This window comes from Oryzias latipes, chromosome 19 (genome assembly GCF_053564925.1).
Source record: "Oryzias latipes strain Hd-rR chromosome 19, Olatipes_Hd-rR_3.1".
NCBI lineage: Eukaryota > Metazoa > Chordata > Actinopteri > Beloniformes > Adrianichthyidae > Oryzias > Oryzias latipes.
Window position 1 is genome coordinate 13,226,777 of NC_136255.1, and position 23,678 is coordinate 13,250,454.

Below are 23,678 nucleotides of genomic sequence, written 5' to 3' on the forward strand. Positions count from 1 at the left end.
ATCAGGAGCAGGCAAAAAATGTTGTAAGACAAAGCTTGTAAATGTGATGTAAAGATCCTACAGCAAGCAATAAGCTCCCTGCTCCGCTCCATTCTGATGCATCTACTTGCAGACAAATAGATCCATTTACGTCTTCGTTTTCTTTGTTTGAGCTGATGTCCGCCTCAAAACTGGATGACTGGATAGCTCCCATATTGCTCCCCATTTATGTTGCTTCTGTAAGGTTAGATTGGTGGTGTGAGGGGCTGCAGATGAGTGTGTAAACGGATGGATGATGGGAAGGGGAGCAGGATTACTCTGCACCGACAGTTCCTCTCACAACTAAGAGGCAAAAATCTCATGAAATCCTGCCGCTCTGCAGAAACTATCCTAAAAAAACTAAAAACACCTCAAAAAATGTTTTGAAACTGGAAGGAAATGCATTGTGTGCTTGTGCGAGGGCTCCAAGTTGAAGCATCTCACTCAATGTCTTAACGATTAAGAACCGAAGAACATTTAGAAAATTGCTTAAACCTCCAGGTAACTTTCTAAAAACTAACTATCGCTCAAGAACAGTTTAAAAGAACAAATGCAAAACTGAATTTTACCAGTAAAGATTTCTACAAATAACTCCTAAATGTGTCAAAAGGACAATTATTTAGCTATGCAATCATCTATGCTAGTATTTAAAAAGAAGTACTCAAAAAGAAGGAGATATTAGCAAAATACATTAAAATGTAAACAAATTAGTAAAGAAAAAAACATTTCAACCGTTTATGCTTTGGTCACAACTGCCCCTACTGCCTTCGAGTGAAAAAATGAGGAAAGCTGTACGGGGCACGCAGTTGGACTGCACCAAATTTTAAGACCATAGACCACTCGTTAAACCTGTATGAGGTAAAAGACACATTTACAGGCATAGCAAACACAACACTAAAGGGTATGTAAGGATGAAATGGGCGAGGCGCAGGCGTGTCGTACAGGTTTTTCTTTTTAGTGCTGTTCAAAGTGATAAGTGCACACTCCTTGCACACCCATTGTGCGTTCTGTGTTTGTAGCCTGACTGATAGAAAGAAGAAAATCTGGGCACAGTGTGTGACTATATAACCCTTGTGCTATCTTAGATGACCCCACCCTTACCTTGACCGTGACAAAGGTGGATAAAGGTGGAAAGATTTCATGTAATCCATGGACACCAGTGAAGATCACAAATCATTGAAGAAAAAAGGTTCAGAGCACTGTCTAGTGGGTCTAGGTGACCCAACTCCCAATGATAAATTGCCTAGGATAGCACAAGGGTTAAGGACACCATATGGCAGCATCACCCGTATGTCATAACTGTGACTTACATTATCCTTACAAATGTTTCAAAATACACTTATCAGAAATACGACAATGGCACATTCCATTTTTATGACATCACTTTGAGGGAAATATGGACACACCTAGTCTCCCTTTAAGAAACAACCTTCTATGGGCCTGGACAACCCAAAATCTGTCCAGGGTTGTCCCACACAGACGCTTGTGATTAAGGCAATAATTCTTTTTCTGTGCAGTATGACAGTTCACATAAGACTGAGCCAGCAGAAATTTCAATAGTACCAGCATTGTTTGACCTGAGCAGCAATGAAATATTTGAAAAAATGCCACAAAATTCATCATATCTTAGCATAAATAAGGCATTGAGAAAGATATTCCTCGATGTTTTTGAATTTGTTTCCATGACTTCTGGGAAAGTTTCTTGATGGTTTTAAACTACCTTGTTAAGGTGCTTTGACATAATTCCAATTGATCCCTTACCCATCAGACCCCACATTTCCCCAATTATCTGAGTTCATATTTTTGAGAGAACTTGCTGTACATATTAATATTGTTTTACCCTACATTGCAAAAGCTGAATCCTAAGAAAGTAAAAAGACCCTTCTCTCATTGGAATGTGTCTGATTTTCTGTCTTGCAAGAAAAGCAATCTTATGTAGACAGTTTTTCAATAGCAACATTATTTTAGTTTGACAAAACATGTCTTCATGACTAGAATTTTTTAAATAAAATAATATTTTTGTTTTGCTTATTTGAAGAGAATCTGTCAATGGAGTAAAAACTATTTGACTTATTTCTAAGGTTTGCAGTGTTCTGTGCCTCTTTCAAACTAATTTAGCTGAAGTGAAGTTGCTTCTCTGCATTTGGGGGAATTATGCTTGACAGTTTATAACATCATCATTAAGTTGCTATTATGTAAAATTGGACCATTAAACATTGCATCCTTTCAAGGGGGGGTCTGGTTATTGACCCGTCAACATAAGAAAACCAAATCTTCCATCCGATCGATGACAGATTAAATGACCGGACATGACAGACGCATTTTATTTTTTCCTTTGAGCATACAATCTGTTTATCAAAGCACTAAATAAATAGGCGTTCACACGGACATGCTGTGAGCAGCGATAACTGCTTTATTCTACCAGTGGTTGAGATGAACAGAAAGTGTAATGACATGAAAACTCATTGACCACATCTAATTGTCTTTTGACACCTAACATTCATTTAGTCATTGTTGCGGAGTGTGCAGTAAGTGGAGAATAAAATAAACAGCTTCTATTATGGGTCTTTGTCTTTGAAGTCAAAAAAGTGCAGATGGCTTGTTCAAAAAGTTTCCAACAACAAATAATTATTAATTAAAAACGTTTTTTAATTTTTTTATTTTATTTTGATGCTTTTGATATTTCTGCAGAGGCTTTCAAATCTCCAGTACCATATTTTCAACAATAACAAGATTGTTCTTTAAAATCTGGAGCACTTTATATTTGTATTAATTCCGATTGTGATTATTCAGAGGCACACTGCGCTCTGTCAAAATGTGTGGTTGGGCGTTATTGTGAATAGAAAAATGCAACTAACTTTTTTTTTTTTTTAAGTCAGTGCAAAAGGCTTTGGGACTCCCATTGCGATATTCTTCGTACTGAAAAGCAGCTTTCATTGTAAAATGAATGTCTAAATATCTCTTAATGAATATGTTTTTTTTAGACCTTTAGTGTTGCTTGAAAAAAGAAAACTAACAGTAGGTTTTGCAGGATGCTTGGCTCTAATTTGTTTACAGTAATTGTGCGTTTGCTCTTCAGAGAAGTTTCAGCGCGGAAACAGAATAGCTGCTGCCTGCACACACAATTATCTTACACTCTCACCATTGTGTGGTGACACAAAAATGTTGTTGTTTTCTCGCTTTTTGTGTGCTGAAAAAGAAAAGTTGATCAGATTTCTGGAAAACACTCATCACTTTTGAATTCTTTAAGACACATCCATTTTTTTAATTTGATTTTTGCACTACCCTTTTTTGAGCAAACGTAGCCTTTTACGATTCAGAGCGACCTGTACCGTTTCTAAAATGTGCACCCAAATCACTCAAACTGCCACCTGCTAATGAAATACATTACTGTTATATTCAGCACCTGTGTCTCCGCTCCCCTGGTACGGCTCACAATCTTCTTTCATATTCAGATTTTGGGGAAAATTGCGATATTCACCTCTGAAGATTATCAGAGGTCACTTTCAGAAGAGGCGAAATAAGGCAGAATAAAACTAAGAAGCGGGACCTCTTAAAAATTCATACTGTGTTTATCCCTGACGTGATTTTGCTCTATCACAGAGGAAGACAAGACAATGCATAAATGATATGATCTGCTGGGTTTATTTTCATCGCCTCTGAACTCCCAATCTCCTGTGAAGCATTGCGTGCCCTCAGCTGCGACCTTCTCTTGAGTTAGTTTACAAATTTTCACTCCACTATATTTTCGTTCTCTTATTTTTTCAATTCACTTTTCAATGCACCAGTGAAAACGCTTGAAAGCCGCAGGACTTTAGCTACCCAAACCCCTCAAGGGTTTACAGAATCATACAAGATGTACAAGTAAGGCTTTTATTTTGTTGCTCGTTAGGTCAAAATACAAGAAAAAAATGTGCTCGAAACTTCCAAAGGGATTTTTTTTCTCAAGGACTCACTCAGATCCATAAGTATGAAATCAAACATGTTGATGTTTTTATTTTATTTTATTTCAGTGGAGTCAAAAAAGCCTAACTGCTCTTTTCCAGCATTTCTGTGTGGCAGTGGCTTTGCTAACCCGCCTACATCGGATAGCTTTGATTTGGTGTTTGGCTCGAAGTATTTGCAGAGATGGTAACCGAACAAATTCAGAATCTCTCAACACTGCTGCTGCAGAAACTTAATGTTTGCCAGTTTGAGTTTTTTTTGAGTTTGCCCTCTCAGAAAAGAACTTTGCTGACAATAACATAGATGCAGCATCATTTTTCACAAGTGCAGATTGTATAGAATTGGTATTTAACTAAGAGAATACTTACTGAGATAACTTCTGTTATGTATTCACTGTTTATCCTGTCTTTTGTCAATTATAATAACTCATTGTTATTTTTTAAGGGTTTTACTCATAGTTTTAATACAAATTATTTTATATTTTGTACATATAATAATTACATTGTATTTGTATTGGTGTTTTATTTGATATTGTCCAAATTTTTTTTTTTTTCTATTTATATTCTATATTTTTGAGTTACATTAGTTGGAGGCCACAACCCTTGTGCTATCCTAGGCACTTTAACGTTGGGAGTTGGGTCATCTAGACCAGTGTTTTTCAACCTTTTCTGAGCCACGGCACACTTTAACCTTAAAAAAAATCCCGCAGCACACCAGCATCCAAAAAAAAAAAAAAAAGGAGAAACTCATGGTCTGTATTGATCTACAGTCCCTCCACAATCTCACATGCATTTTTGATATAATTGTGTCAGAAAAAGCTGGAAACTGCAGCTGTTTTTTTTCCTAAAAAATGCAATAAAAGGTAAGTTAGAAGATTTAAAAACAGATTGATGTGTGTTCGTTGTTTCAAGACGTTTAACAACAGATCTCCTTGTGCGCTGTCAATCTCATGACCCAATGCATCATGAGAGATGTAGTGCATAAAACGGCTGGAGATCGGTTTTCGGAGCTTCAGTGTTTTGTTCACTTGTTCCACGGTCTGATACCGGATTCTGTGCAAAGCTACACCGCTAAAGACGAGCTTTAGCTGCTATTTTTGTTAGAACTGAGCGACTTTACGAGCTAAATCGGGACAAGGAAGTGAAGACTTTAACCACTTCTGATTGGTCAGACCGATGACATGTGATTAAGCTCCCCAAGAATGATTGGTGGAGACAGTTAAAGGGACGGGACTTTTCCAAAATACAGCCGAAGGTGCAGCTGAGTCGCGGTACTGTACAGTCATTCTTATCAAAATGTCTTTAATAAAATAAAATAAACTCAAAGAAAATGTATTTTACATCTTTTATATTCCTAACTCCTCAGTGTTTTATCAGGGCCTGTTTGGATGAACAGAGAGCTGAAATCCTGGAGATGGGAAATGTTTTTAGATCAGTTAATGAGGACAACTTCCCATGGCACACTTGACCATCTCCCACGGCACACTAGTGTGCCGCGGCACACTGGTTGAAAAACACTGATCTAGACCCGCTAGACAGTGCTCTGAACCTTTTATCTTCAATGATTTGTGAACCTCACTGGTGTCCATGGATTACATGAAATCTTTCCACCTTTATCCACCTTTGTCATGGTAGGGAGAACACGTCAATGTAAGGGTGGGGTCATCTAAGATAGCACAAGGGTAAGCCTTTTAGGGTTTATCCCTCTCCTTGCATTTAATCCTCTTTTAATGGTTTTCTTGTTGTGTTTTAAATGTGCAAAAACAATAAACTAAACTAACTATCAGCTTTATTGTGCTTTACCAAAATCAGCTTTAGTTTTGTTTGTTATATGGAGCCCTGGATATGACATAAAAAAATGTTCTTTTAAATTAATCATTTGTGGCTACAAATTAGTATTTTGTGTGCACAATTGACTTGATTATACTAAAATAAGATATACAAAAAGGCTAAATTGATGCACAAAAATTGCTATTGTCGATAAATTCATTTGAATTATTAATTCTAACTTTTTAATTCTAATTCATTCTATAATTGTTAAATCTAACTTTAAAAACTAAGTCCAGATGACATCCTCTAAACCTGCTACTATGATGGAATCAACCTGGATGAATGAGAGTCTTCATAGACATAATTTGAGGCGACACCATTTTATATATTTTAAGTCATGTTTAGGGTCCTATAGTTTTCAGATAAATTCAAAGCTCAATTATTCTGATGTTTCACTCCCAAACAAAGTGTTGGGAGCAGAGACAAATGTATTTGGAAACTTTGTGGTTTTATTTTTGTTTGTTTGTTTGTTTTTTGGACGTCACTATCAAATTCCAGTCCCTCATTGGTCAAAAGATGTCCTGGTTTACCTTTTGATGAGTGTTCAATTTTCTAGGTAGAGCCCAGAGAATGCGGAAACCCAAAATAACTTTTTATTGACTTTTCCCTGGAAGTGGCCCCTTGATGGCGTGGCTGATGTGAACGTAGCTTCAGCATTTTCTTTCCAATACTTTAACTTTGTGAAATGTCTCATAATCAGTGGAATTTTCATGTTTGTGTTACTTACTGAAGACACACAGTACATTAGGGGGTAAAGCTGAATGCACTTTTGATGAGCAGGACTGCAGACTCCCATCTCTCACCTCCTCATTTTTTGCTTCCTGTATTGACCGTACCCTGAAGCTGTGTTATTTTAACACATCCTGCTCACGGCTCACTTTCAGGAAAAGACGTGATTAGGAAAGGCGCACAATGCCTTTAATCAACTTCAGGACATACTTGAGTTTTATTCTACAAGAAGATAGTGCTGATGGATGGTTGTCTGACACAACTACAAGAAGGAATCTCCAGCCCATCCAAGCGGCGCTGGATGGGCTGCCCATCTGCGCCTGGGGCTGGGATCGGCCCTTCCCTGGCTCTGGGACGGGACAACCCTCTCGGGGCCCCCGGTCGCTCTGGGTGTCATCCGCTTCGGCTGCGGGGTCTGGGGTGGGGCGGGGTGGGGGGCTTGTCGGCCCTGTCCTGTGGGGGGGGGGCGTTCTGGGGGGGAGGGGGGCCATTATTGGTACGGGGCGGGGGGGCTGACGGGTCGGGGTCTCCGCTGAGGCAATCGGTGGTTGCCTCGGCCGGTTGGCTGCCTCGGTCCCGTCAAGGCCTGACCAGAGCTCTTCTAGGGCCGGCGTTTGGGGGTGGGGGCCTGGGCTTGCTCCGGGGGGGCGACGCTTTCTGGCTCCTCTCTCTCTGTGTGGGGTGGGTGGTGCCGGGCCTGGGGTGTCGGCGCCTCCGGGGGTGGGGCCCCTGGGCTGGGTGGGCCTGGCCCGTTTGCTGGGGGGGGGGGGGCGGGGCTGGGGGACAGTCTACCAGCTGTCCCCAAATTACCCCCTTCCTCATATAACCTCATATTAGGGTGAGGGGGTGGGGGGTCTAGCCTGCGATGCGCCTTGGGGGGGAGCTACTTGGCAGTGGCCCCCCTCTTATGGTTGCCGTATGGAGTGGGCCCCCCCTCTTTCGGTTTTATTTGCACCTTAGACATGTAGGGTCCTTGGTGGGGAGGGTGAGGGGACATCACTGTGAGTAATCAGGAGATGTCCCCTTAGTGCCCTACTCGCCAATTTTAACTGCACCCCCCTTAGTACACACACCCCTCCCCCTTCAATATATACATTCCAACATAAACACACACACATGCACACACACACCCTGTCAAACACACATACACGCACACACATTTTGCAAAGAAGGTGGGACCTGGGTCCATCTGTCCCCTACCCCTTCCCTGGTGGGGGGTGCGGGCCCCTTGGCGACGGCGGCCGTGTCCCCTGGGTGCCGGCTTCCTGGGCCCGGCGGTGCTCTCTCCGCACGGTGGGGGGGTTCACATTACACCTGAGCCAGGGGTGTTCTTGTCCCTGGGGGGTGGGTCCTGGTCCTTGCCCCTGAGCGCTGGGCCCCGCCAAACTTCCAACAGTGGCCGAGCCTGGTCGGGCCATATTTACAACACCCCTTGTGGGCCCCCTTTTTTCCCCGGGGTTCCCCCCTCCTGGGCGGGGGCGGCGGGCCCCTGCCTTGCTCCTCCCTGGACCAACCGTGGGCCGGGTGGGTGGCTGCGTGGAGTGCAGAGCGGGTCTCCCCTGGGGGGTCCTGGCTCGTACCTGGGGTTGGGGCGGGGGGATGCCCGGAACTCCTGGGTGGTGGTGGGGTGCTCGTCTGGGGCTGTGGGCGTCCTTCTCCGGTGGGGCCCTGCGTTGGGCTCTCCCGGCGCGGCGGGGGGGCTGCTTTCCTGGTTGGGCTGGGGCGGCGCTCTCTTTCCCTCCGTGCCTCCCTGCTCTCTGGCTCTGGGGGCCTTGCGGCGGTCCTGCTGGCCCTGGCCTGGGTGGCGGTCTTGGTCGCCCGGGGGGCGGTTGTTCCCTGCCTGTTCCCGTGTGGCGTTGGGGGGATTCCGGCTGCCGCTGCTGCTGCGGCGGGGTCTGGGTGTGGGGGTGGCTGGGCGCTCCTCCTCCTTCTTTTCGCATTCCACCATCCATTTTGGAGGAACATGGACACTCACCTGAGCACAGGTGTTAGCTCACTTTGCACTTATAGTTTGCATGATTGAATGAATGAAAGATTTCGCACTGGTTGGTTTGAAGGCATGGGTATGCGTTTGTGGGCACTGTCTGTTTTGTGTACAAGTTGACATGTGGACATTTTTGCAGCTGGCAGGTGTATTGGTAACATTTGAGTGTGTGTGGACAGGCCCCGCCCTTTTTGTACTACATTTGAACCGTACCGTAATGATAAACAACCAGCAAACCTGTCTGCTCTATGCTGCTTCATGGTCTTACCCCCCCCCCCCCTCTCACTATCACCCCCCCCCCTCTCTAACATCCCTCTCTCTTCTCCCTTCTTTCCTTTTCCGTCCGGTCCAACACCAAAGATTTTCAAACATGGTTGAAATTAATAAAGTTTGGCCTCAATTACAAAAGGGGTTTATTCAGTCATACCTTTGGTTTGTCTGAAGATTAATAACCCCTCTTGTTAAAGTAAAATATGTCCAACACAAGAGACCCTCAGCTCTCATCTGCCTGCCTAGCTGTTGGACAGGACAAGTTAAAAAAAAAAAAAAAAGAAGGAATCTCCACTATTTTTTAAATCTCCATATTTAAAAAATGGTCATCATTGAAGAGGTCAGTGCTTAGAACTCCAGAAGGAAAGAAACAAAAAAGTAAAGGATTTGGATTTTACGTCATAACTAAGCTGCATGTTTTTTACTTTGTCATTGCAAAGAGTGGAGGAAAAAAAAACGATCAAAGCTTCACATTGAGGCGTTTTCAGGAGGAAGACTGCGAAGGGTAATTACTTCAAGCAGGTAAAATGATTCAGACTGGGAAGCTGCGGAAAAAGTGGTAATGAATCAATAAAAGCCCAAGTCGCTGTACAAACCCTCTTTGAATTTGAAACTACAGGCCATCAATTATTATTACTTTCTCTTTTTAAAACCTTTTTTTTTTTCAACAAATGATTGAAAGCCATAATTTCCCAGTCAGTGGTACGTCCACAGTTGCTCGGGCAACTGTGGCAATGGTGAAGCAGTTCAAAACATTTAATAATTATGACTGACTTGGCTTTCTAAAAACAGTGTCCATACTGAGTTAACTGAAAAAGCTAGAACACGCTGGCTCTGAATGGTGTGTGCCTAAAGGCCACCCCCATAATTTTATGTTGTAACCCCCTGCTGCTGCAGTATGGTGGGGTGGGGGGCAAGGGGGGGTCATAATTATATTCTTTTCAACAGTGTACGTCTCTCAGAACACAATTTTCTTTCTGCCTACTTAAAGCTTTTTTTACTTTCCCTCATGGGAATTTTTTTTCTCTGAAGATTGAGCAGCTTTCTGCTTGTTCCTGTAACATCATCCTTTGGTCAAACATATTCTCTGAGCTACAGTGACATGTCTTTAGGTCTCTGTTGTACCCAAAAGTTTATTTTATTATTTTTTTGCCTAAAATGTGGTGGAAGTGTCTTACAGCCATGACAAATGTACTCGCAGTGTGAATAAAGCTGTTAGCCACCCACATCCAGTGTCCATTTTGACAAAACCCCATTCATTTTGAACAAAAAGGATGTTTCAGCACCAAGTTTATGTCTGGTGAGTTTGGTTATCTCTAAAGCTATGTTCACAGTAGGGATCACCTGATTATCTGCCAGGCTGGATTCTTCCCCAGGCTTTTTTTTAATGCAACAGGATTTTTTTTATTACATTTTCATTGCAAGAAAAAGAACAGAAACTTTCATTTAAATTCCACTTGATTCAGCCATCACCAATTGCATTGCAACTTTTATCAACTGTATCTAGGTACTGCTTTTACTGCTTTCTCTTATTAAAAGACTTATTTTATACTCCCCACCTCAACCCAAGAAAAAGAGTGCCTCTTCCTAGACATTAACAAAATTATAAATATAAACTTGACAAACTTCAAAGTAAAAGCGTAGAAACAGAGGTCTGGTATACCATCCAAAAGAAGATCAACATTCTATTCTAAAGGGTCCTTTATTCTTTACAAAATGTATGAAAGGTTTCCCTATATTTTCAAATTCTTCTTCTTTGTCTTTTAAAATATATGTAATCCTTTCTAAATATTTGTTGGAACCATTGGTTTCTGCATGGACTGTGACGGTTTTTCCAGTGTTTGGCAATACACATTTTTGCATGACTCAAGCTAAGATTTATAAACGCCCTCTCACCTTTGTTGTAGTTATGTATTTTTAGAAATATACCTAATAAAAAAAGCTTTGGATCCAGTGGGATCTGCTTAAAGTAATTTTCTCTACTGTGACTTTCACTTCTTCCCAAAATGTTTGTATACCTTTGCATTCCTAAGTACAACATGATTTTTAACTGGTTATTTTGGCTGTGATGCGGCCACGCCGCTCTTTGTCCAGCATTGTTCAGGCAAGGGGCCACGTTAAGCTACTAGCAACAAGGGCTTTCACTTTTAACATGTTCTTCCCACGTTAACGCAAATGTCCTTTTTCAGGCTGTTAAGCACGCATTAAAAAACGATTATTTGTCTTCCCCGTACCTAGATTAAAAAAAAAACAGTTTCTCAGCTGCCTTCCTGCTTTACCTCCTGGACTTCAACCGACTTGCAAAACATGCAAGAAGGTTTCTACTTCTCTACTACCATCATTCCTTAGTGATCGCATCATTACCAAATCAAAGTCATTGATTGGTCAAGGTTCAACCCTGGTTTAGCTTAAATAGTTGTGCATTTTGTATGCACAACCCATAGAAACTTGCATAGCTCCTCTTGAATGCGTGTTTTAAAGCCCGAAATGTGTGTTCACCCACATTTACCTAGATTTTTCATTGAAAGAGGCCGCTTGAACACAAGGGCGGTGTGAATGTAGTGTCAGACTTCAATGTTGCCACTTTAGGCAACTACTTGTTTCCCAGCTTTAAGATGTTATCCTTTCAAAAGGCATTAAAAAAAATAAATTTAAAGGTGATTATGAACATTTTTTTTTCTTTTAAATAACAAATTGAACAAAAATCTTTTCATTTTACCTAGACGTCCAAATTACAACTATTAGCAATAGCCATAAAAGGAAAGGAATCGATAGAAGATTCAGTTTCTGTTCAAAAAAAAAGTACACGCTCCACACCGGCAGCGGGACCATTTGAGTGAGAGAAAACTCAGCTCGTGTTTCTCCACAGATATCGTTTTCTCTGCTTTCACTCTGACACTGGTGTGCAGTGAGTCACCTCAGCTGCAGACATGAGTGATGTCAGGTGTTTATTCCAGCCAGCAATCAACTGTCGAGCTTGACACTGAGTCTACATGATCTTGTCAACAAGCGCACATATGGTACGGTACATCAAACACACGAACGCACACACACACACAAGGCTCAGGGACAGACATGGTTGTTAAGCCTCGGCTTGCATCAGTGGGGTAGATCTGTTCGGCATCAGGCCTTGTCATTGCTGTCATCTTAATTTCGGGCTTGGCAAATCCTCAAATTGCACAGTAAACCATCATCATCAACTTTTTTTTTTTTTGGAGTGGAATAGCGATGAAGCACCGACCACAGTGTGTCCCACATCTTCATGTCTTTTTCCTCCAACCACATTACAGAGGCAACTTATTATGACATCTTGAGAAAATGTCTACGGAGGAGGAAAAAAAATGACAGTTTGATCTCACTTTTTCAATCATTCACCCATCATTTCATCAAGCTTCCTTCGGGGAGAAATATTCTCTTCTACTCGAGCCAAAGCCCACAGGGGCCTACAGGCCGGTGAAACCTCTTATTGAAATTGCCATCTTATCTTACAAAATATCACCAGAACATCTCTTCACAAATAGAGTCGCGGCCAATTGAAGTGCCTTTATATCATACCCCTTGGCACACAATGAAGCAAATTTTCCATTACCAAGATATTTCGAAGGTAAAGCATATTCTCAGTGGTAAGCGATTCACCAGAGTTCTGCACAGAAAACCTGTTAGACATAGAATGATTGAGGAAAAGACGCCCATATGAGCACATTGATGACGTGTTATGTTAAAAAGTACAGCATTTTTCGGACTTGGAGTCGCTAATAAAAGTCGCATCAGCAAAAAAATTCATATTGAAGTAGAAAAAAATCATAGGAGTTACACTTTTGGGAAAAGGTTATTTTAAAAAATGAGGGAACAATAACTGACATTTTATCCTGAAAACGGTGCTGGCGCACCTGCTGCGGCGGGGGTCTTGGTGTGGGGATGGCTGGGAACTCTCCCTCCTTCTTTGCACATTCCACCATCCATTTTAGAAGAACATAAACACTCAATTGAGCACAGGTGTTAGCTCACCTTTGTACAAACACTTTGCGTGATTGAATGAAATATTTCACACTAGTTGGCTTGAAGGCATAAGCATGCGTGTGTGAACACTATCGGTATTGTGTACATGTTGACATGTGGACATTTTTGCAGCCAACAGGTGTGTTTATAACATTTGAGTATGTGTGTGGACAGGCCCCGCCCCTTCTACACTCAAAAAAAGGAAATTACCAGCCAATTAGGTTAACGAAAAAGTAACTTGTCATTTCAACCAGAAAATTTTATGTTTGTAAATCTTACGTGAATGAATCATGTCGATTGTACATAAAAATAATCCATTTAAAAGTTACTAATTTCAATCATGTTGATCCAACATGATACCATTAAATTGGATGCATTAGTAATCGCAAGGAATTGTGGGATACCATTTTCTTTGTCTATCTGGGCAGATTGGGGTTTAAGTGTGAGTTTTTTTCCATGGGTTTTATTGTCTAGCTGTTTTACTCTGTTTTAACTAGTGATTTAAACTTTTATGTTTATTTATTTTTTGCACCATGAGTTAAAGTTTGGTAGAGGATGATGACCAACCCCCTTGTGTGACAAATTGGTAATGTTCCAATACTTGACACGGTATGATACGGTGGTCATGGTATTTGAGCTCCTGCCTTGTGATGTGGGACTTTGCTGAGTAATTCATGTCGTTGATGTGAAAATTAAAAAACCCATTGGATGTAACTTTGGAACAACATATCGATTACAGATGAATAAATAAAATTAAAGAAAAAAATAGAAATTTAAGTTAAATAAACTTAATTTGCTTAGGTGTGACCAATTGAAGTGATTCAATTAAGTTGGATCAATTTTTTTTCTTTTTAGAGTGAGCAACAATATTAATTAAAGTTGGGTGCAACTGCTCTATTTAAATTGAATCAACTTAAATTTATTAGTTTGAACCTAAATACATTAAGTTGACCCAACCTAAATACATTAAGTTGACCCAACCTAAATATATTAAGTAGGACCAACATGATTCATTTTTGTTCAAGTAACGCAATCTAATCATGTGGAAATCCTTTCCATAATTTTTTTATGTTCATTCAAAGTGAACGTTTTTTGAGTGTAGTTTTGTATTACATCTGAACCTGACCGTATTGATAAACATCCAGCAACGTGTTGCTTTATGCTGCTTCATGGTTTTACCCCCCTTCCCCCCATAATTCTACCCCCCCCCTTCTACCACCCCCCCACCCCCCCCCCCATCTCTAACATCTCTCTCTCTTCTTCCCTCCTTTCCTTTTCCGTCCGGTCCTACACAAAAAATCCTCAAATACTATTAGAATGAATAAAGTTTGGCCTCGATTACAAAAGAGGTTTATTCAGAAATCCCTGTTGTTAAAGTAAAATATGTCCAACACCAGAGGCCTTCAGCTCTCATCTGTTTGCCCAGCTGTTGGACAGGACAAGTTAAAAAACAAAACAAAACAAAAAAACGGATAAAAACTAATAAACTAAATTTATTCAGGCTTCACTACTGTGACACATTGATGCTTATTTAGTTTTATGAATCATGGGGAGAATCTAGTATTTTAGCGCAACATATGAGCAATTATTCAGATAACCGAGCGTTAAGAACATACTAACAAGTCAACTAAACTCTTTGGCCAAATCCAAATTCTTCAAGGTTTAAGAATTACTGCCATTTGCACATGCAGTACATCAGAGTTTTTCTTTGGCGTCTCTCAGGTCAGGGTGAATGTAGAGCAAGACAAAATTTAAGAAGAGAATAAAATTAGATAACAAAAAGCACAAAGTATAAAATATAAATATATATACATGTAAATATGAGTATTCCCCTACCCATACAGCTTTTCCCTACCCCTACATTCAGCCCTCCAAACGGAAAAATGGTGTCTTTGAATTCGGACATTAGTCCCACTCAATGATGTCATCAATAGTCGCCGGTCAGCTATGTAAGCACGAAGCTGCCAGCGCTCGGAAATACGTAACATCAGTTTTATAACTTTAAAAAGGTCATGGTAAAACAAAAAGTCATTATTTCCATTTAATTGTAAACTTCTGTGCATCAGAGCACACCCATGCAAACAAAAAGCAATTGGAGGGGTAGGGAGAAGCCGTAGGGGTAGGGGAAGAATTCCGGTTCGGCCTGTTTATCACCTCAAATTCCTAAATCCATTGAATTCTTCATCCTGTGTCACTTCGGATCAATCCCACTAAACCCACCATAAGGCTGAGTGGCGCTTCCTCTGCTTTGCGGTCAATTGCAAATACTGATGCACACACCTACAGTGCCCTCTAGTGGTTCCTGCAATTTATTTATTTTTTACATAAAAGTCGCACCTCAGTATGAAGTTCACAACGCATGTTCAAGCCACCAATTCCAATGAAAAAGTCTATTTAAGCTCAAACAAATGCACATTTTAGGCTTCCATATTCAAAAATCTTGCGTTCATGCGTTTCTACGCAAGTTTCTATGACCGTTTTCAGGCTCGTGCGACGATTGAACACACGTTTCTAAAAGTTAAACCAGGTCAGACAGGGACTCGGATTAGCAATTCCCCATCATTATGGTGAAGAAATTAATAACTATGGTTTGTGCCAGACCAGAATTCTACGAAACCAAGTCTTTTATATATTGGAATAAAGCTGTGAAAGAAAAAACTGGAGTAAGATTCAGGAGATTTGCACCGCTTCAACATCATGCACCAAGAGTTTTCCTACCGAGGTGGAAATATACGTTAACTTGAAATGTATGTATTTGCTCCAAATGAACTTGCTCCAGTAGTTAAAAGCCATAAGATAGAAAGGTTAATTAAAAAATATTGAATGAGGAATTTATTTAGAAATGAGACAAACTTTGTGAAAATTTAAAAAGAAGTAGATTTATGTTCAATCTGTATTGTGTTTGCATCATCTCAAAGGTATAGCAGATTAGAATCTAAACAGGCCTCTTTTTTTACTCATGTGTGCTCTAATTTGGAAGGATTTCAACCTTTTTCCTCTATCCAAAACACTCAGTTCAGCCTCCTGATCTCCTCAAATTCAGGATATGCTCTAATCTCAAATCACTATCTTCAAAAGGCCATATGCCATGCCTCTCTTTTGGGGCTGCCTACGATTGCCTCCCTGTAAGCACTTTCTGTGGAGCTGTGGGGATTGCTCTGTTTGATCTGTGCTACCTGGACTACAATGGAGGAGCGGAGAAGGATCTCCTCTCTCTGATCTCTTCCACACAGCAGAAGCACACTCTGTCTCCCATGGGCTGAGCTAATGCTTTCTGAGAAATAAAAACGCTTTTTAAATTTTTTTTTCAGCTGCTCTATTCCAGGTATTCCGATTCCAATCGTTCCATGCGCCTAATCCAATTGGAGTTCTGAGATATCTTTGGTCCCAGCCAAAGCAAAGCAGGGATTCTCAGGAGGACAGCTCACCGATGATAAGAAAACCGCCTTTGCGATGAAATACTGGGATTATGCTCACTTTTCCTCAGTTAATCTGAAATTATTATTTTCATGTTTTACACGAGGTCAAATATTGTCAATATTTTTGCCAAAACAAAACACCTCGACTAAGACTAGAACAGAGATACATCATTTAAAATGTGTTAAGAGGTGTTTGCCACTAATGTAGCATTTGCTTGAAAGCTTTATACAATCCATCATCCATTTGCATGATGGAGAAACTTTGTTCTTAAGATTTGGTTACATGCACCTGTATGGGGAGGTTGACTTGTACGAGTGTTGCAGGTTTTTGGGTCATCCAGGCCCGTGGAAGGTCGTAGAGAGGTGAATGGCGAGATCAATTTGCGCCCGCCGACAGCCCGTATCCAAGGGCAGTTGTGACTAAGGACTAATGTTTTGAAATCTTGCTGCATCTTTCAGGTCATTTTAGTGTGAAAAAAGCTTCCTGTCTGAGTCAGAACGACCTGGAAACTCAATTATCTCCAACCTCTTTACCGTCGTGAAAAGATTATTTCAATAACTTCATGAATTATGCTTCTTACAACCGAAAATAGCCAAATTAAGACTAGTCACATCATTTGGGCCACATTTCCATCACTGCATAAAAGGCTCACATGGTACACTATTTTATAGCTCTAAAGGAGTGAGCACACATTGGTTGTTCTTCCCCTCCATAAAAAGTAGAAGCTCAAGGCGCCACATGGATATTCAGTCTGACTGAATAAAAGGGCCAAACTTTGTTTATTTTTCAAGTTTTTTAACTTTTCCTGTCCAACAGTGGAGCGAACGGATAAGAGCTGAAGCCCTTTTGAGTTGGACAGATATTACTGTTACAATAGGAGGCTATGAACCTTCTGGAACACAAGGTGTATATTTGAATAAACCCCTGTTGTATTTGAGGCTTAACTTTGTTTATATTGATTATGTTTGTATACTTTTGTTTTTCTTGGACTGGATGAAAAAGAAGAAATAAGAAAAAGAAAGTGGGCTGTTAGAAATGGCAGGGCAAGGGGTGGTGACTTTTCGTATTTTTGTGTTTCAAGTTGTCCTACACAGAAAGATGAGTGAAAAGAAACCAACGGGGAGCCTGTGACAGAAATAGGGTAGGAATAACTAAATTATACGATTGAATGAAATAAAAATAAAATGTGATTTAGGTGTCAGAGAAAAACAATCAACATCTGAAAGTCCTTAAAAATTATTTTAGTTTGTTCAATTTTTATCACAAAGAAACTGGAATAAGTTAATTTGCAGAGTTGCTAATAGAGAAGTTAACTTTAAAGATATTTTGGAACTTCTGGACAATTTTACAAACATTAATGAAAAAAAGGATTGTTTTTACCTTGCTAGTGTTAAAGTATGAGTGCTAAACCTAAAAAATGGGTTGCACGGACATGCAAAAAAGAAACTTTTAAAACATATTTAAATAAAAAATATTCTTGTTTTTTTCCATATGTAAGTTAAAAAAAAGAATGAAACAAATAAAAATAAGTCTACCAAGAAAAATAGTTTCTTTTCTAAGATCTTTACTCAGCAGTGGCAGCTCTTGTTACCTGTATCTTGCATCAGCTCTTTAGCAAAGGTTTGTGTGATTAAAAGTGGTCTCCTGTTAATAACACAGCATGTTTTCTTTTATCTTGTGCAAAAATCTCAGCGGCTTTGGTAATCTTTCATCACTTGTTTCATAATGTGTCTGGAAGATAAAGGATCATTTTCCAGTCAAAAACAAAACTAATTTTGTTTTTCTGGCTTCCTTAAATAAACACGTCTCCCTTACAGTAAAGTACTTACAGTGTACTTAAGTGGTATTTACATGGTACTTATAGTGTAACTACTGGGTACTTTCAGGGTACTTACATGGTACTTTTTTATGGAATTTACTGGGTACTTACAGTGTGTTTACATGGTACTTTCTATGGGACTTTACTGGGTACTTACATGGTACTTTTTGTGTCTACTCTGTACTTACATGGTACTTACTGTGTATTTATATGGTACTATTTGGTTCATACCTATGTGGTACATACTGGGTATTTATAATATTCTTACTGGGTATTTACATGTTGTGCAAAGGTGTCTTTTATGGTACTTACCACATGTAAGAACAAGGTAAGTACAAATAAAGTACCTTGACCTTTAGGTCTGCACTCGCTGCACGTTTCATGGTATTTACCATGAATTTACCACAGAAACTACCCCTTAAGTACAGTGAAACTGTAACTGTAAAAGAAAGTCAGCCCTATTTCCACTCAACTACATGGTACTTTCATTACTAAATACCGGGTATGTTCACTTGAATAGTACTTGGTACTTACCCCTTAAGTACACTGAAACTGTAACTGTAAAAGAAAGTCAGACCTATTTCCACTCTATTACATGGTACTTTCAGTAGTAAATGCTGGGTATGTACACGTATTACCTTCCCGTACAGTGTACATGAACACACTTGGTCTTCTGTCCTCACCACATGAGACAATGCTAACCTGTTGGTAAGGGTAAAGTAACTACATTGTAAAAACATATTCTGGCCTGATTACTTCTTGTAACATGAGGCAAGTTTAAAGAGAAACAAGACAGCAGTGAAAACAACAATCTTTAATATGATACATGTCTGCAGCATACAAAGTGTCATCACAATGAAATATGTTTTAAGTACAAAACAGTACAAAGGAGCATTCCAAAAAACACATTATTGGCCTGAGGGTTGTGCTTTTTGTCCATCAAAATTCTTTCAGCAGAGTTTGGTAACGGTGCAGGACTTCTTCAGGGTTTGTAACTGCAAGAAAATTCACAATATGAGCTCAAGTGAACATAAAAAGCATAACGACTTTGATAAAATACAAAATAAATTGTACTTATTTAATCATTTCTGTAATGAGTTTGATAAATTTCTGTGAATTCTTTATAGCTTTGACTGTAATGCTTGAAATTAATCAATTATCCTCATTTATGAACATGACAATAAATTATTCACAACTTTATATTTTAGTTACATAAACAAAAACAACAAAAAAGAAATCAAAGAAAAAAAATCAAAATTGCCATAAAAAAATCAAATTTGTTTAGACAAAGAATGACAAAAGCAATGTTTTAATTGGCAATTGCTGTGTGTATTTATTCTTTATAAATATTATTCGCACCTACAATTTGCATTAACATGAAAAACATTGCAGTGTAAAAGAAAAGGAAAAAATAAAAAAATAGGCAATTTCAAATTCAACACAGTTATTCACAAAAATATGTTTTAATTTTCAAACATTTACATTCACTGTTGGGTGGTATTGTTGTCTCTATCATATTTGAAAATAAATAAATAAATAAAAATAAAATAAAAACGGCGAAAGAAAAGAAAATGGGGAAACGGCATTTAAACTCTTCATTAATGTAAATAATATGTCCACTTGGTGGATTTAGCTTACTTTAGCTTACTCTCCTGTGGCTTCACGGATTCGTCTGGGATGTCTTCTTCACCATAGCTGATCTAAAGCGGTAAAAAGACGGAAGTACGTCATCATTATTTTAAATAAACGCCTTTCTTTGATTTTCCCAGAAAGACGTGCGCTCAGTCAAACGAGCACAGAACAACAGACTTTATCATTTAGGCTACGTGCTTGTTTTACAGGTGCCTCTCTCCTGGTAAGTAACAAAAATGTTTGTAGATTTTCATTACAAACTTTGAAAATGTATACATGAAATAACTGAAATTATTGCAGTAAGGTAGACAGGCTCTTACGTCACGTTTCAAACACAGAGATAGCGGCTTGAAATCACGAGGTTAGCTTCTTTATAAAGTTTGATCAGTTTAAATATTTACATGTAATTTATCCAATATTTAAAAAAAAAAAAAAAACACTGGCTTACCTGCCAGATGAAGATAAATTCAAACTGTTGCGCGCGCCTCGAGGTTCTCCGGATTAATCTGCACGTTCACTTTGGGGGTAGTTGTGCTGCATTCAAGTGCGCTGGGAATTTGCAACTTTACTTCCCCTGCCATACTTAACAAAACACACACTCGGGGTGTTTTTAGTATTAAAACTAATTATTTAGCCTTGTTGTTTTACATATTTTCCTGACATTATATAATATATATTTAAAAAAGTTCATTTTTAGAACAATATTTAAAAAAAGTTAAGTTTTGAATAATTTATTATGTTTTTAAATGAGGATAGTACTTGATTAATTTCAAGCATTACAGTCAAAGCGATAAAAAAATTCATAGAGATTTATCAAACTCATTACAGAAATGATTAAATAAGTAAAATTTATTTTGTATTTCATCAAAGTCGTTATGCTTTTTATGTTCACTTGAGCTCATATTGTGAATTTTCTTGCAGTTACAAACTCTGAAGAAGTCCTGCACCTTTACCAAACTGGACAAAAAGCACGACCCTCAGGCCAATAATGTGTTTTTTGGAATGCTCCTTTGTACTGTTTTGTACTTAAAACCTATTTCATTGTGATGACACTTTGTATGCTGCAGACATGTATCATATTAAAGATTGTTGTTTTCACAGCTGTCTTGTTTCTCTTTAAACTTGCCTCATGTTACAAGAAGTAATCAGGCCAGTATATTTTTTTTACAATGTAGTTACTTTACCCTTACCAACAGGTTAGCATTGTCTCATGTGGTGAGGTCAGAAGACCAAGTGTGTTCATGTACACTGTACGGGAAGGTAATAAGTGGCATTTACTACTGAAAGTACCATGTAATAGAGTGGAAATAGGTCTGACTTTCTTTTACAGTACAGTTTCATTGTACTTAAGGGGTAAGTACCAAGTACTTTTCAAGTGAACATACCCGGTATTTAGTAATGAAAGTACCATGTAGTTGAGTGGAAATAGGGCTGACTTTCTTTTACAGTTACAGTTTCACTGTACTTAAGGGGTAAGTACCAAGTACTATTCAAGTGAACATACCCAGTATTTAGTAAGGAAAGTACCATGTAGTTGAGTGGAAATAGGGCTGACTTTCTTTTACAGTTACAGTTTCACTGTACTTAAGGGGTAGTTTCTGTGGTAAATTCATGGTAAATACCATGAAACGTGCAGCGAGTGCAGACCTAAAGGTCAAGGTACTTTATTTGTACTTACCTTGTTCTTACATGTGGTAAGTACCATAAAAGACACCTTTGCACAACATGTAAATACCAGGTAAGAATATTATAAATACCCAGTATGTACCACATAGGTATGAACCAAATAGTACCATATAAATACACAGTAAGTACAATGTAAGTACAGAGTAGACACAAAAAGTACCATGTAAGTACCCAGTAAAGTACCATAGAAAGTACCATGTAAACACACTGTAAGTACCCAGTAAATTCCATAAAAAGTACCATGTAAGTACCCTGAAAGTACCCAGTAGTTACACTATAAGTACCATGTAAATACCACTTAAGTACACTGTAAGTACTGTACTGTAAAAGAAAGCGTTACCAAAAGATAAACTGTATTTTTATCCACTCAAATCTAGTAAGAAGAAGAATTGAATAATGTCGTAAATTGAAAAACTACTGATAAAGAATTAGGTATTGTCTTTTATTGGAAACTCTTTGTCCAAGGAAATATCTTCTTTTATTTGTGTTTTACTTTCTGAAGACATTAATTTGAATATTGACAGATGCAGACTTACATAATTTCTTCTCCATTTGTCTTTGAACAAAATGGCAATCGTTACTTTCAAATTTTGAGAAAAAATTCAGAGTGAAACACACTAAAATAATCAAGATGTGTGTTTAAAAGCCATCTGCAATCATGGTTTTCTTACTCTTGTAGAAGAATCTGGCTGATTAAAGTGGCTCTTGAGCTCAATGGGAGGAAAAGTGGAGGTTAATATAAGGACATTTCAAGAATTAAGTCTCTGTATCTATGTTGAGGTCTGGAAATTGTGGTGGAAATTTGGCTTTTACTCTTCAAGTGACAATCGGAGGAGGAGGCTTGTCTTTCAGTCATGAATCCTTTAGAGAAAACGAGCGGTGGAACATTAATAAAGTTTGAGGTCTGAAGGAAATCACTCTTATCCAATCTCATAAGATCCCCAAAAAAAGCCATTTACCAGAGAAATATTCACGTCTGCTTCAAGCTGGGACTTTTCAATTTCCCTTAAAGCTAAAAATCAATCAAAGAATCAAGAATCTTTATTGTCATTTTATCATATTGACCAAACTTGAACAATTTTGCAATCAAAAAGTTTTCTGTAGTAATCGGATGGTCTGTGACGTTCACAAACAAGAAAGCATGTACTTCTATCAAAAATAATACAAATAAAGCTTACAAAATGTTGAAATATGTGCTAAATCTGCTCAATCCCTTTTGGGGTCACAGGGATGCTGGAGGTTATCCCAGCTGCTCTTGGGTGAAGGCAGGTTACACCAGGACCATACAGTCAGTATAAAATAATCTAGTATCCTATGAAGCACCTTCTTGGTCTTGGGAAGAAATCCAGGGTTCTTGGAAATAAAAAACCCACTGAATGCACGAGGAGAACATGCAAACTCTACACAGAGAAGACCCAGCTTGGATTTGAACCAGGGCCTTCTTGCTCTGAAGTAAGGGCTATCCACTACACCACTGTGCTTTTTGATTTGAGACACTTTATTTGTCTCAAATCATTTGACATACTCATTGTTACAACAAAAAAGATTTAGAAGGAATAAAATTAGCTTTTCCACTTCAGACCTACGCTGATGATGGTGTTTCATTTTGTTGTATAATTGCTGTCATGTTCCAGTGCTGTTTCACTAAAAAATAACATAAATTTGTTGATACTGAAGAACCACTATTGTATTGTTTTAAATGATCAAAAAAATTCCAAAATTTGTTCATTTTTGCTATAAATTGATAAGTTCTCCTGCTTAAACTGGCAACTTTTCAAAAAATTCAATTGAAAACAAACTTTTGCATCGTATGATGGATTCAGGATTGCACGGTTTCATGACCCCACAAGAGTTTATTCCCTTGTGACTTCTTTCCTCCTCGTAAGTTTAAGATGTGAATTCTTAGGACGCCCCACCTTCATTGGTTTTTCCAAAAGTGGACACGCTTGTGGTTGATCAGCAACTGTGTCAAAGCAATGATCAAAGCACCTGGAAGCCATGTGCCCTCCTATCTGCGAGGGAAGCATGAGTGTTGTGCGTCTCGGTCTGGGGAAATAGATCCACATTTCAAATAAAACCGGTCAGACGAAAAGATTGAATTGCACGACATGAAGGCGGGAAGTGAAAATTGAGATTCTCCAAGCACAGGCAAAAAAGGGGGGACATTTTGGATTCAGGTGGTGAGAGAACACACTGGGGCATTACAGCCGCTGAATGCAGAGAGTGTGCGCCTGATCTCTGGGAACCAGCTTTGCATCCCTCTGTTGAATTTGCTACAAAGGCTGGTTGGTGAGACCACAATGTCTCCTATAAAGAAGCAATCTTCAAAAAATAATGGAGCTTGATA

At 39.0% G+C, this 23,678-nt stretch overlaps 1 long non-coding RNA gene across 1 annotated transcript; it reads right to left on the bottom strand.

Annotated features, from left to right (window-relative positions):
- Positions 1 to 18,812: 18,812 nt before the first annotated feature.
- LOC144987895 (uncharacterized) lies at positions 18,813 to 20,085 on the bottom strand. Its single transcript, XR_013651582.1, has 2 exons — positions 19,652 to 20,085; positions 18,813 to 19,008 (listed from the first exon to the last, which is right to left on the bottom strand). It is a non-coding gene; the product is annotated as an uncharacterized LOC144987895 (long non-coding RNA).
- Positions 20,086 to 23,678: the final 3,593 nt, after the last annotated feature.